Source organism: Sus scrofa, chromosome 18, assembly GCF_054392235.1.
Source record: "Sus scrofa isolate SSC_HxYL_T2T_F1_AM1 chromosome 18, Sscrofa_HxYL_maternal_Yorkshire_Landrace_v2.0, whole genome shotgun sequence".
Taxonomy (NCBI): Eukaryota; Metazoa; Chordata; class Mammalia; order Artiodactyla; family Suidae; genus Sus; species Sus scrofa.
Genome location: NC_139400.1, coordinates 60,385,078 through 60,397,183, shown reverse-complemented (window position 1 = coordinate 60,397,183; position 12,106 = coordinate 60,385,078). Strand labels below are relative to the sequence as shown.

General features: G+C 48.5%; 1 protein-coding gene across 14 annotated transcripts in view; it reads left to right on the top strand.

Moving 5' to 3' along the window:
• The window catches only part of HECW1 (HECT, C2 and WW domain containing E3 ubiquitin protein ligase 1), a 405,784-nt gene that overhangs the window by 373,805 nt on the left and 19,873 nt on the right, over positions 1 to 12,106 (top strand). The gene's annotated exons all lie outside the window — the stretch shown is intronic.

Genomic DNA, 12,106 nt, shown 5'->3' with positions numbered 1-12,106 from the left:
CTCAGTCATTCCACAGACAGTGTTCCCACCTCCTCCCCCACAGCAGCTGCTCCCAAGTTCATTTACACCTCCTCCGACCTACCATCCCCACCCCCCTTCTGGCACAACAGCGTCCTTCACCCCAGGTGCACGCGATGCCCTCTCCCCTCGGTGCTCACACAGCATAGGATGCGCAAAACGCCACCTTGGATGAATAGCACAACTCACTCTTCCATGTTCAACGCCGGAGCTGCTTCCTGTTCCCCTAGGACCAGAGGAAGTTAAAGTAAATGATCCCGAGAGATGGTGCAGTTCTAAATCGTACTCTCAGCCCCAGCAGGCTCACCAGGTCACCTGTCCTTTGATGCATCTTCCATTCACTGGCCTGAAAGCCACCACCAATCAGACTCGTCACTTTGAGGAGATGATTTTATGTGGCCCTAAAGTGGGAAGACTGAGGGCACCACTTCAATTTCCCACCGCAGCTACCAGTACCACCCCGCCCTGGCACTTTGCCTGCATCACCCCCCCCCCCACTCCAGGCAGATCCTTCCACCAGGGTGCCCATCCCCTCATGCCTGTGCTCAGGCACCTTTCTCCTTCTCATCCATCCTTATGCTTTACTCTCTTCCCCTGTTTAAGGCTCCTTTCCCTTGTTCTCTTCTTCACCTCCTGAAATTGAATTCAGTAGTCAGCACCAAAGTTGACCTTTCCTTGAGCCATAGAGGTCACCTGATCACAAACGTAGGGAACTCTTATGTTAATGAAAACATCGTGGCAGTAGGTAAGGACTCTTCCCTAAAAGTCTGCGCCCTTAGATTCTAGGACACAGACATCTGTGTCTTCCAGTTTTCCTTGTATCTCTATTACATGTAAATAAATATGTATAATTTTATGACATCAGTAGTCCACCTGCATTGTAAAAAATACAATATGAAAAAGGAAATATCTCTACACAGAAATAAATGCTTTTACTATTTGGATTCAAGTCCCCCCATGCTATTTTACTGGATGGATGACCAGTTGGCTGGACAAAGGTATGGCTAGATGGCTGGACAAATGTGTGGATGGAAGGATGGATGGAGGGACCAATGAATGGATGGAAGGAAAGATGGACAGATAGATGGAAAGATATAATTTTACATGAAATATAGCAATGGAACCAAAGTTTACTGCTTTGTAAGCTTCTCTCCATGTCAAACTATGACTTCTAAATCTGCAGTTTTAGCCTGACCCCTCTGTTGAGCTTCAAACTCTTGTCTTTTTTGCTTTGTTTGGTTTTGTTTTTGTTGGTGTTTTCAGCCACACCTACAGCATATGGAAGTTCCTGGGCCAGAGACTGAAGCGGAGCCTTCACAGTAACCTGAGCCGCTGCAGGTGGATTCTTCCCACGCTGTGTGACAGCAAGCACTCCATCAAACTCTTTCATCTTTTTTCCTGCCAAACAGAGTCACCTCCAAATTAGCATCTAACCTCTCCCGTGAGCCACTTTCTGTCATCCTTCCTTTCTTCTTCTGGTCGCACAAAGCTCCCTGTGTTCCTCACAATTACTTGGATCTATTATAATGCCCTCCAGTGCGTCCTTCTCCTTAAATCTATCCTTCACGTGGCCGCAGATTGATTTCTCTAAAATGCCAAACCAAGCCTGTCGCTCCCTTGCTTAAGCCCTTTAGTGGGTCCCACTCTCTACAATTTAAAAGCTAAACTTGGAGTTCCCATCATGGCTCAGTGGAAATGAATACGACTAGCATCTACAAGGTTGCGGGTTCGATCCCTGGCCTCGCTCAGTAGGTTAAGGATCCAGTGGCCATGAACTGTGGTGTCGGCTGCAGACGCAGCTCACATCCCAAGTTGCTGTGGCTGAGGTGGAGACTGGCAGCTACAGATTCAATTCAACCCATCGCCTGGGAATTTCCATGTGCTGCACCTGTGGCCCTAAAATAAATAAATTAATTTACTTAAAAAAAAAAAAAAAGCTAAACTCATTGGCATGGAAAATAAGAGCCCCAGGACCTCCCACTACCTCTTTCTTCAGCCCAGATCTTGCTGCTTTGTCTCTTTCTGGTCCAGGCCTCATGAATTTCTTCTGGTTCTAAACACATTCCTTTCTCTTTCCTGCCTCTTCTGTCATGTGATCTGATTTGCTTGGAAAGCCCTTCCCTGCCTTCTGAAGCTGACTGACTTCTACTCCTTCTTCAAAGCTCATCTCAATCGTCACCTCCTCCAGGAACCCTGCCCAGATTTAATCCCTCCCCCATCAGCTGAGTCTCCCCTCTCCGGGCGGTCCCACATCCTGTGCATTCTTGGACAGCACATGCACAAGGTAAGGAGATGCCGCACTGCTGTATCTCCCCCTTTACCGTCCTGGACACTCTTGAGAGTGAACATGTGCCTTCATATCTTTGTGTGCACCTGGCACATGGGCATTTGGTAAATTGGGTGAAATTAAAAATGCATGAACACACTGTAATTTCTCTCACACTTAAAACCAAACCCAAGCCTCCTTTGAGGTCACACCCTCCTCCACCCTCCACGTTGAGTCACCGCTCCCCTTTGAAGAAACACTCTACCAAAGAGTTATCCGTACTCACCTCCCCTACCTCCTCTTCTCCCCTCTCTCCAGCCTTCCCTCCCCCTTCCCTCCACAGAAACGGCTCCCATCAGGGTTCCAGATCTCAGACCTCCTACTGCTTGTTCTCAGAGGCCCTGGGCACCGACGGTCTCCGCCTCCTTCCTTTTTTCCCGTCCCTTGGTTCCTCTCCTAGCTCACTGCCTCTTTCTGCCGAGTTCACCTTATTGTCACCCCCCATCCTCCAGACCCCCAGATGTTGTGTTCCTCTCGGTTCAGCCCTCCGTCCACCTCTCCATCCGCGTACACGTCCTTGGTGATCTCCAGGGACGTGAGTTCAAATGCCATCTCCTCCCGATGACCCCACATGAGCATCTGCAGCCTGGCCCTGTTCCTAGAAATACTGACTCTTTGTGAGTGAATTCAGCGGCTTCACTCGGGTATTAAGAGGCCTAAAAGAGAACGCTCACATTTCTTTTCCAAACCTTCCCTTTTGGTGCTTCCTGTCTCAGGAAGTGGCACCACCATCTGCACAATCGCTCTGGTGCTCAGATCCTGCGTTGCTGTGGCTCTGGCGTAGGCCAGTGGCTACAGCTCCGATTGGACCCCTAGCCTGGGAACCTCCATATGCCGCCGGAGCGGCCCTAGAAAAGGCAAAAAGACAAAAAAAAAAAAAAAAAAAAAAGAATCCAGCATTGCCACAGCTGCGGTGTAGGTTGCAGCTGCGGCTTGGGTACAGCCCCTGGCCCAGAAACTTCCATACGTGACCAATGCAGCTATTAAAAAAAAGAAGGAGAAAGAAAGAGAGTGAGAAGGTCACCAGAATTAAGAGACACTGTGAGACAATTATTTGGGGCCCAAGTTTTATGCCAGGGGATGAAACTACCAGAAACACCACAGCAGAACCTTCCAGACTTGGCGTGTTGCTTGGGATCAGGGTGTTATTCCATTTTTATATCACTTTGCTATAACGGACTCACTAGAGGCCTCTTCAAAGTGTCTTGTTCCACTCTCCAAAATGTCCTTCCAAGGCAATTAGGTCTTTTATTCCGTTCACTGGGCAAACCATCCTGCTTCCCCTTCCATAAATCTGCCCTGTGAACAAGAAATCCACCTCCCAAAATTCATGATTGATTTTTTGGCCCTTACACAAACTGCTTTTGTTTAAAGAATCCGTCGAAAAGCACACTGTGAAATCATTACACACTACTTCCTGCTAAAACACGTTCCCACCATGAAGTTTCATTAGATTGAAGAGGGAGAGAGGGAGCCTCTTGGTTAAAACATTCACTAGGGGTTAAGGATCTGGTGTTGTTACTACTGTGGCTCAGGTCACTGCTGTGGCGCAGGTTCAATCCCGGGCTGGGGAAGTTCTGCATTCCTCCACCAAAAAAAAAAAAAAAAAAAAAAAAAAAAAAAAAAAAAGCCATTCATCACATCCTTCCTTACATTGACTCAGTGACCACAGGTCTTCTCTGCAGTTCAGTCTTTCTGTCTATCTTTCTGGACAGAGACCTACTCTGGATATTGGAAATGTAAACAGTTGACCTAATCAAATCAGCTTCCAATGATGTTTCCGAAATTTTCAGTAGCTTTGCCCAGTTTATCCACCGGAATGAAACCAGATGATAAGTTTCAGTTTAACTCAGTTTCGCTGATCTCGATTGTGTAAGCAGAGCAAAAGTTTGCAGTTCTGCCCCAGCAGGAGGGTGAAAGCTGGTCCTGTGGTCCTGACCCCATTCTCCCCCTTCAGTCCAGCCTAGGTGGATAAGGGATAAGGGATTGGTTATGCCAGTCTCTGGATAAGCACCCAGGGAGGCTCGCCTCCGCTAATCCCTGGGCAGTCTTTCAGCATCTTCGCAGTTGCCCTGTGCAGTAGGTACCATCGTGCTCCCATGGTGCAGATGAGTAAACTGAGACCTGTGGGTGGTAAGCACCTTGTCCGAAGTCACGCAGCTCAGAAGAGTTCAACTGAGGCAGCCTGAGTCAGAGCCTGCAGTGTCGTCCTCCCCGCCACACTGCCTTTCTTGGGTTGTTGGCAAACAGCCCAAGGAGTAATGAATCAGCAAACAGTGATGCACTCAAAGGGAGACTCGGGTCTTTGCTGGTCCTTTTAAGCCATGTGGGAAGACGTGCTGGAAATGTGTGAAACTCCATTACCCCTGGACGCTGACTACAGCGTACAAAACCCAGATGGAAGCGAGATAAACCCTTGTCGGTAACCTTGGCTGCTCTCAGACCTTCTGCCACGATCTCCCTCAGGGTTGGCGGGAAAGCTCGGAGAGGCTGCAGTTGCCTTTCTCAAGGGCAACTCAAGTTCATCTCCCAAACGTCTGGTGAGGGTGGATGAGGATGCTTCAAGAGTGACCTATGCCCATTTCAAAGGTTCTCCAATGGTCCCAGAGCGGACGGGCTGATGGTAGCTGCTCCTCTGATCCTACGAGCAGAACGATAATGGTGAAAACCACCGAGGTTTCCGTCAGAATGGGGGGGCTAAACCAGGCAGAGAACACTCAGAAATGAAATACTTTGAGGGGTATTTAAGTTGGACGATGGAAACCCATGTTTGCAGATACGTGAGGGTCGCTGGGCTGGGCTGTGAAAAGAGGAAGTTTCAGGGGAGCAGTGGCGTGGTGACCCCATTTGCATGAGCAGGTGTGCGTTCAAGGGGAAAGACCCGCCAGGGTCAAAGATATCGCCGCAGGAGATGGAGGTGAGATATTCCTATTCGATATCGTCTATCTTGCTTATATTTTTCTTTACCCTAAAAAAATACACAATTCTGTTCTTTTTCTTTGGCAAGAGGATAAGGGTTGATGATACCAAAACAAAAACAAAAACTTGCAAACCAAGGATTGGAAAAGCACTTAGTCCAAGGGACGTTTCTATAAACCACAGTGTGGGTGGGATTAGGCTGAGAAATCTAGTTGTAAGCTCACGTGTTCCTCCCCAAAGGAAAAGACCCAGCCTTCTCATAAGATCCGTTTTTTTGTCTTTTGTCCTTTTAGGGCTGCACCAGCGGCATATGGAGGTTCCCAGGCTAGGGGTCTATTCAGAGCTGTTGCTGCCGGCCTGCACCACAGCCACAGCAATGCCAGATCCAAGCCGTGACTGCGACCTACCCCACAGCTCACAGCAACTGGATCCTTAACCCACTGACTGAGGCCAGGGATCAAACCTGCAACCTCATGGTTCCTAGTTGGATTCGTTTCCACTGCACCATGACAGGAACTCCACAAGACACATATTTGACTGACTTTCAATAGAGAAGATTTTTGTCCTGTTAAATACGGGGTTCTTAGAGTTACCCCTGTGGCACAGGGGTTAAGGACCTGGCATTGCTGCAGCTATGGTCACAGCTGTGGCTCAGATTCGGTCCCTGAGCTGGGAACTTCCACATGCCATGGGCACAGCCAAAATATATTTTTTTATTTATTTGTTTGTTTGTTTACTTATTGGTATTTTGCTATATGATCATCTTTTTGTGATGTCTTGGGTCCAAGTGAGTTTCTGTGGAATAATCTCTGATCAGTAAACAAATAGAAAAAAAAAATGGCTCTGGTGTCTTTAAACAGTCAGCACTACTTCTGAAGGTGATAGCAAATCAGAATCTCCTGGGGAGTTTTCATATTACACCCGAGAGGGAATCTGAGGGAAACGCTCTCTTTCCGCCAATTTGAGGATGACCCGTGGAGAGAGGCCTCGTTTTCCTGATCCATCAGAGTGTCACGTTCTTCAGGTGGCCAGACTGGAGAAAAAATTGGGACCCGCCATCTAGCACCTGGGGTGGGGGAGGGCCCAGTGGGACCCAGCCTGATGCAGCTGGCACGAGGATTGAGACACGCCTGGGGGCATGCTTTGTCTCCTCTTGTCCTCCAGCTGGCATGTGCGTGAATCTGCTGATTTACCTGTGAAGAGAAGTGGCCCGGTGCCCCTCGCCAGAATCTCACCACGTGGGCCTGTGCCACATGCTCACAAAGAGGGGCCAACAGAAGGCAGATTGCAAGCAGGGAATCTGGGGTCCCCAGAAATAATACAGCCCAAGAGAAGCAGGAGAACAGCCCAGCAAGTGGCCGACAGCACTGAGGTTCAGATGTGAATGCCTGAGGGTAGCGGCCCCCTACGCCCACCGGGACTTGGCCAGCCTGGGGATGAAAAGCCAATGAGTAAACTTCAGAAGCAGACCCGTGAGACTCTCAGGGCCCCATAGACTCTGCTGCAAGGCCCCTCTCACCAGAGCAGGTCAACACGGCGGAGCTGTTTTCCTGCCAGCAAATTAAAAACGGGCAGAGCCACTCAGTCAAGCTCATCTGGGGCAGAGCCTGGGGCCCAGGGCGGCGGCCTCAGAACCTGCTGCACAGTAGCCCTCCCTGGGGACGTGCTGAGATCAGAACGGCTTTAAGAGGGGCAGCCCCAGCAAGTTCACACTGCGGTTCAGTGGTAATGAACCCAACTAGTGTCTATGAGGATGCAGGCTCTTTTCCATCCCTGGCCTCACTCAGTGGGTGAAGGATCCGGTGTTGCCATGAGCTGTGGTGTAGGTCGCAGATGCGGCTCGGATCCCGAGTTGCTGTAGCTGTGGCGTAGGCCGGCAGCTGCAGCTCTGAACTACCCCTAGCCTGGGAACTCCACGTGCAGCAGGTGTGGCCCCAAAAAGCAAAAAAAAAAGAGTGGCAGCTCTGAAAAAAAAAAAAAAAGAGGCATACCATACCCAGGAGCAGCTGGCCTCTAGGCAAGAAATTCAGGCACGGCTTTATTGGGGCCACTGCCGCCGCTGGAGGGAGAGCAAAAACAGGCAACAGGTTCTCCTCCCTGGGAGAAGCCAGCTGGTCCCCTATACGGGGTAAGGATAGGGACGGGTCCAGGGGTCAGGCCACAGAGGTGGTTTAGGTGCTCTGCCCACCCCTTTGGTGGTGTTGTGTGCAAGGGGCATGCGCAGTACCCTACTTCTGTCCTGACATCCTGCTTTTGCTCTCAGCTCTTCAGACGTGGCAGTTGGATTCTTAGTTTGTTGTATCTTCCGGCCCATAATTTGCCCCAACTGCGGCGCACACAGTCATTTTTAGTCTCTTCTGGTTTCTTGTGTTTTGTTCCTAGGGGAGTTGTTTTCTGGGTGCAAAAGCTGTGCAGCCACTGCTGCCAAGGGTCCCAAGTCCCAGCCTGTATCCGATGAAACCCTCACGGGTCCCCTGAGAGAAAAGGGGGCCTAAGGCCCAGGAGTGTCACACGTGGGGGCTCTCAAACTGGAGACCCCTGGGCCTGGATGGTAAACTAATACATGCCCACTTTGGGCAGGGGAGGGGGAGGCTGATCTTTCTGTAAGGACTCACTTCCATTCATCCTTGGAACTCTTGATCTGTGCCAAATCACTTAGAGCAAACTAGAACCTTTTTTTTTCTTTTTTTGTTTTTGTCTCTTGTCTTTCTAGGGCCGCAGCTGCAGCATATGGAGGTTCCCAGGCTAGGGGTCCACTCGGAGCTACAGCTGCCAGCCTATACCACAGCCACAGCAACATGGGATCCGAGCCTCGTCTGCAACCTACACCACAGCTCACAGCAATGCTGGATCCTTAACCCACCGAGCAAGGGCAGGGATCAAACCCGCAACCTCATGGTGACTAGTCAGGTTCATTAACCACTGAGCCATGACGGGAACTCCCTTTTTTTTTTTTTTTTCTTAAGTTATCTGGATAGTTTTTTCAATTATCAATCCAGAGGCAAAAGACTTTCTTTCCACCTCCTGATTCCTACCCATTGAAATTGACTGTTTCAATTTCCCAGCAAGCAGTTGTTCAGGCTGGGTGAGATAACAAAGGAGGTACCCAAGCCCTGGCAGGTGTTTTCTCATTCGTGAGACTGTCACTGCAGGGACAATCACCAGGGAGAGGCTTTCCATTCTAATCTCTGCCTTTTAAGCTGTTGTTTGGATTTGAATTGTATGGTCACTGTGCTAGGCGTTACACAAACACATCCTAGGTTAGAGTTCATTCTGGAATACATTTTGCTATAGGTACTGGTTTGGCCACAAGCCATCCTGTCTGTGTTTAGACAAAGCCAAACCACATTATCAGAGATTGCTTGCACGGCTATAAGAAAATATTGCAGGCCTCCAAGTTGCCCCCATCAGCCTGTGAAACCCATATAGTTTTGTCTTTAGAAATGCCATCATATGCCCTGCTCCATTCAAAGGAGATAATTCTCCATCAGGGGTCTGCATGGCAGTGCCCTATGCTAAAAACAGCCCCATCTGCCACCCTCCATCTGATCCCCCTTCCTTCCCGGAGGAGAGGCAGCAGTCCTAGCTGCTAAGCGCTGAGCGCGACACCAGACTCTGGCAGCTTATCCCCTGACCCTGCTTTCCTGACCACTCATGATTGGTCCAGGGTGGGCACCCGACCTGAACTAGGAGAAATCTGGACCTAAGATCAGAGGGAGTCAAGTTGGTGTCTCTAGGAGCCTGAACTCCAGGCTGAAAGACATGGGCGGTGTGGCAATGGGAGGGGAAAAAAGGAGCAGGTGTGCACAGCAAGGAGCTAAGAGGAGATACAGAATGAGGGAGGGAGACATCACTCCAGCTGTGATACGCCCAGCTGCATTCCTGACCCTGGATTCCTCAAGACACCTCTGGGGTCTTATGTTGGACTCCCCCTTTGGCTCATGCTTGTTGAAGTTTCCTTTAACCAGTGGATTTCTAATAGGCTCAAAGTGGGGTCAGATGTCAACATAAAATAATAATAGCCAACAGGTAAAGAGTGCCGCTTTCCAGAAGAAGGAGTGAAGACAAGGAGGTGAAGTCCTTGCACGAGGTCACACGCCAGGCAGCCTGGCCCCTGGCCCCGAGGATTAACCTCTCAACGGCCCGGCTTCTCCATGTGGACACAAAGGAAAAGGCTCAGCCTGGCATCAGGCATGTATGGGACGGTGTCCTCACTGTACCACTTGCCAGGGCCGATGGCTGACCCTTGACTGCTTGTGAAGTGAGGATAGCCGGAGTCATCAACTAGAGCTGTTGCAAGGATTGATGAGCTAACATAGAATGTGTTGGACCCATAGGCATTCAATAGAGGTTATTTCTTTAATTAAAATACAGTTGACTTATAATGTGTTAGTTCCTGCTCAATAGCAAAGTGATTCCGTTATACATATACATATGTTCTTTCTTAAATGTTCTTTTCCATTATGATTTGTCACAGGATATCGAGTGTCGTTCCCTGTACTATACAGTAGGACCTTGATGTTTATTCGTTCTATGTATAATGGTTTGCATCTGCTAACCCCTAACCCCCACTCCATCCTTCTTGCCTCCCCACCCCCTTGGCCACCACAAGTCTGTTCCCATGTCTGTGAGTGTCGTATTTTAGACTCCACATACAAGTGATATCCTATGGCATTTGTACGTCTTCTTCTGACTTATCCCACTGAGTGTGAGCATCTCTCTGTCCATCCGTGCTGCCGTAAATGGCATTATTTCATTCTCTTTGGTGGCTCATCTTTATCTAATCCTCTGTCGATGGACGTTTAGAGTGTTCTATGGCTTGGCTATTGCGAATAGTGCTGCTGCGAACATACGGACACGTGCATCTTTCTGAATTACATTCATGAAAGTTATTTCTAATCTGTTCCCCGTTTTCCATTTGTAATGGATCACAGTGATTTTAACAAATGGAATATTGTGAAGAGAGGTGAGAGCCAACATCCTTCTGTATTTTTACTGTCAAGTGTAACACTGAGATCAAGGTTCTTTGTTATGTAAGAAAGCTTTCTTCGATTCCTGGTTTACTACAAAGATTTTTTCTTTCCCTTCAGAAATTGATGGTGGATATTTTCAAGTAATTTTCAACTTCTAACAAAATAGAAAAGCCGCCTAGTTTTTGGCTTTTGACATTGTAATTGATTTTAATAATCGAATGCCTAAGAGTAAACTGTCCTTAGTTTCCCGAAATCCAACACCGTTAATCATTTGGTGTCATTTGGGGGGTGGACCGGTCATGTTTCCTGGGTTTTATTTGTGACATTTGTGTGTATGAGGTGTCTTTAGTTTTCTCTCCTTCGCTCTTTTGCAGATTCTACTTTATGGTCGCTCGTAATGATGAATTAAGACATTTTCCACTCTTTTCTGCTTTCTGGAACTATCTAAGTAGTGGGGGTGTTTTCTGCCCCTGTGTGGATAGTCCCGTCATCAATTTTGGATATAGAACTTTTTCTTCAAAGTTTTCTATTTACGCTCTGGTTAGTTGCCTATTTAAGTTTTTACTCTTTCTTGAGGAGACTTGAATAATTTATATTTTGCTGGAGAATTTATAATTTATCCAGATAATCAATTTTTTAACATTGAGCTGAAAAGAGAACTCTCCCATCATAATCTCACCTACTGCATTTCTGCGGCCTGCCTGCTGAGATGACCGCTTCTCTTTACCATGTGTTCCAGGGCCACCTCTAAGTACGGCGAGCTCTGAGCAGGCACCCCTGTGCTGATGTTTGCTCTCTCCCCACTTGGGGTGGCCTTGCTGTCTCCGCTGCATGGTCACAGCCCACCTTGCTGTTGGGAGCATCAGTTGTGACGCCTTAGAATCCGTTAGAGTGCGTGAACCTGCATGGGCTACGCAGGATTGCGGCCACCATATTAGGGGCCCATTGGTTATTGGGGGGGTCAGGAAAGAGCGTGGGGAAGGCAGGACCAGTGGAGCACCCTGGCCTCAAGGACTTGTCCCGTGAGCCTTCCCATCCAGGGGCCCCCAGAGCACCGTTACTGAGGTTCTGCTTGCCTCTGGTCTCTCCAGAGTGAATAATATTTACATGGTATTTCATGCAAAAAGAATCAACTGGGAGGAGTTCCCATCGTGGCGCAGTGGTTTAAGAATCCGACTCCAGTAGCTCGGGTCATTGCAGAGGTGCAGGTTTAATCCCTGGCCTGGTGCAGTAGGTCAAGGATCCGGCATTGCCAAAGCTGTGGCATAGGTCACAGCTGCAGCTCAGATTCAATCCCCCTGGCTCAGGAACTTCCATCTGCTGTGGGTGTGGCCATAAATCTTTTTTTAATTTAAAAAAATCAACTACTTTTATTTGTCTACTTATTTATTTATTCATTTTGACCACACCTGTGACATACAGAAGTTCCCGAGCCAGGGATCAAACCCAGGCCATAGCAGTGAGCCAGACCACAGCATTGACAATGCCCGGTCCTAAACAGCTAGGCCGCCAGGGAACTCCAAAAATTGACACTTTTAAATCTGGCAATTTGAAGTACTGCTTACACTTATCACAGAATCAGATAATCTATTCCTGTAAACCATTTTTATAGCAGTTAGAGTCTGAAACCTTTTGAGTCTAAAAAGAGCCTCGTGCAAGGTAGCAGAGATGGGTTACCTGGAAATTCCAAGTGGGAGGCTCTGAGAAAAATCACAAAGTCCATGCTTAAGTGAAACTCTAGTTAGACAGAAGGAGACAGGAGAGAGCCCCGCATGGAGGTGGGCATCAGAGGTGGACAGAGCACAGGGTGAGGAAACAGCTTACCAGGCCAGGCAGACGGGAAGCTGTTTTAGGAGCAGGGCAGCCGTAG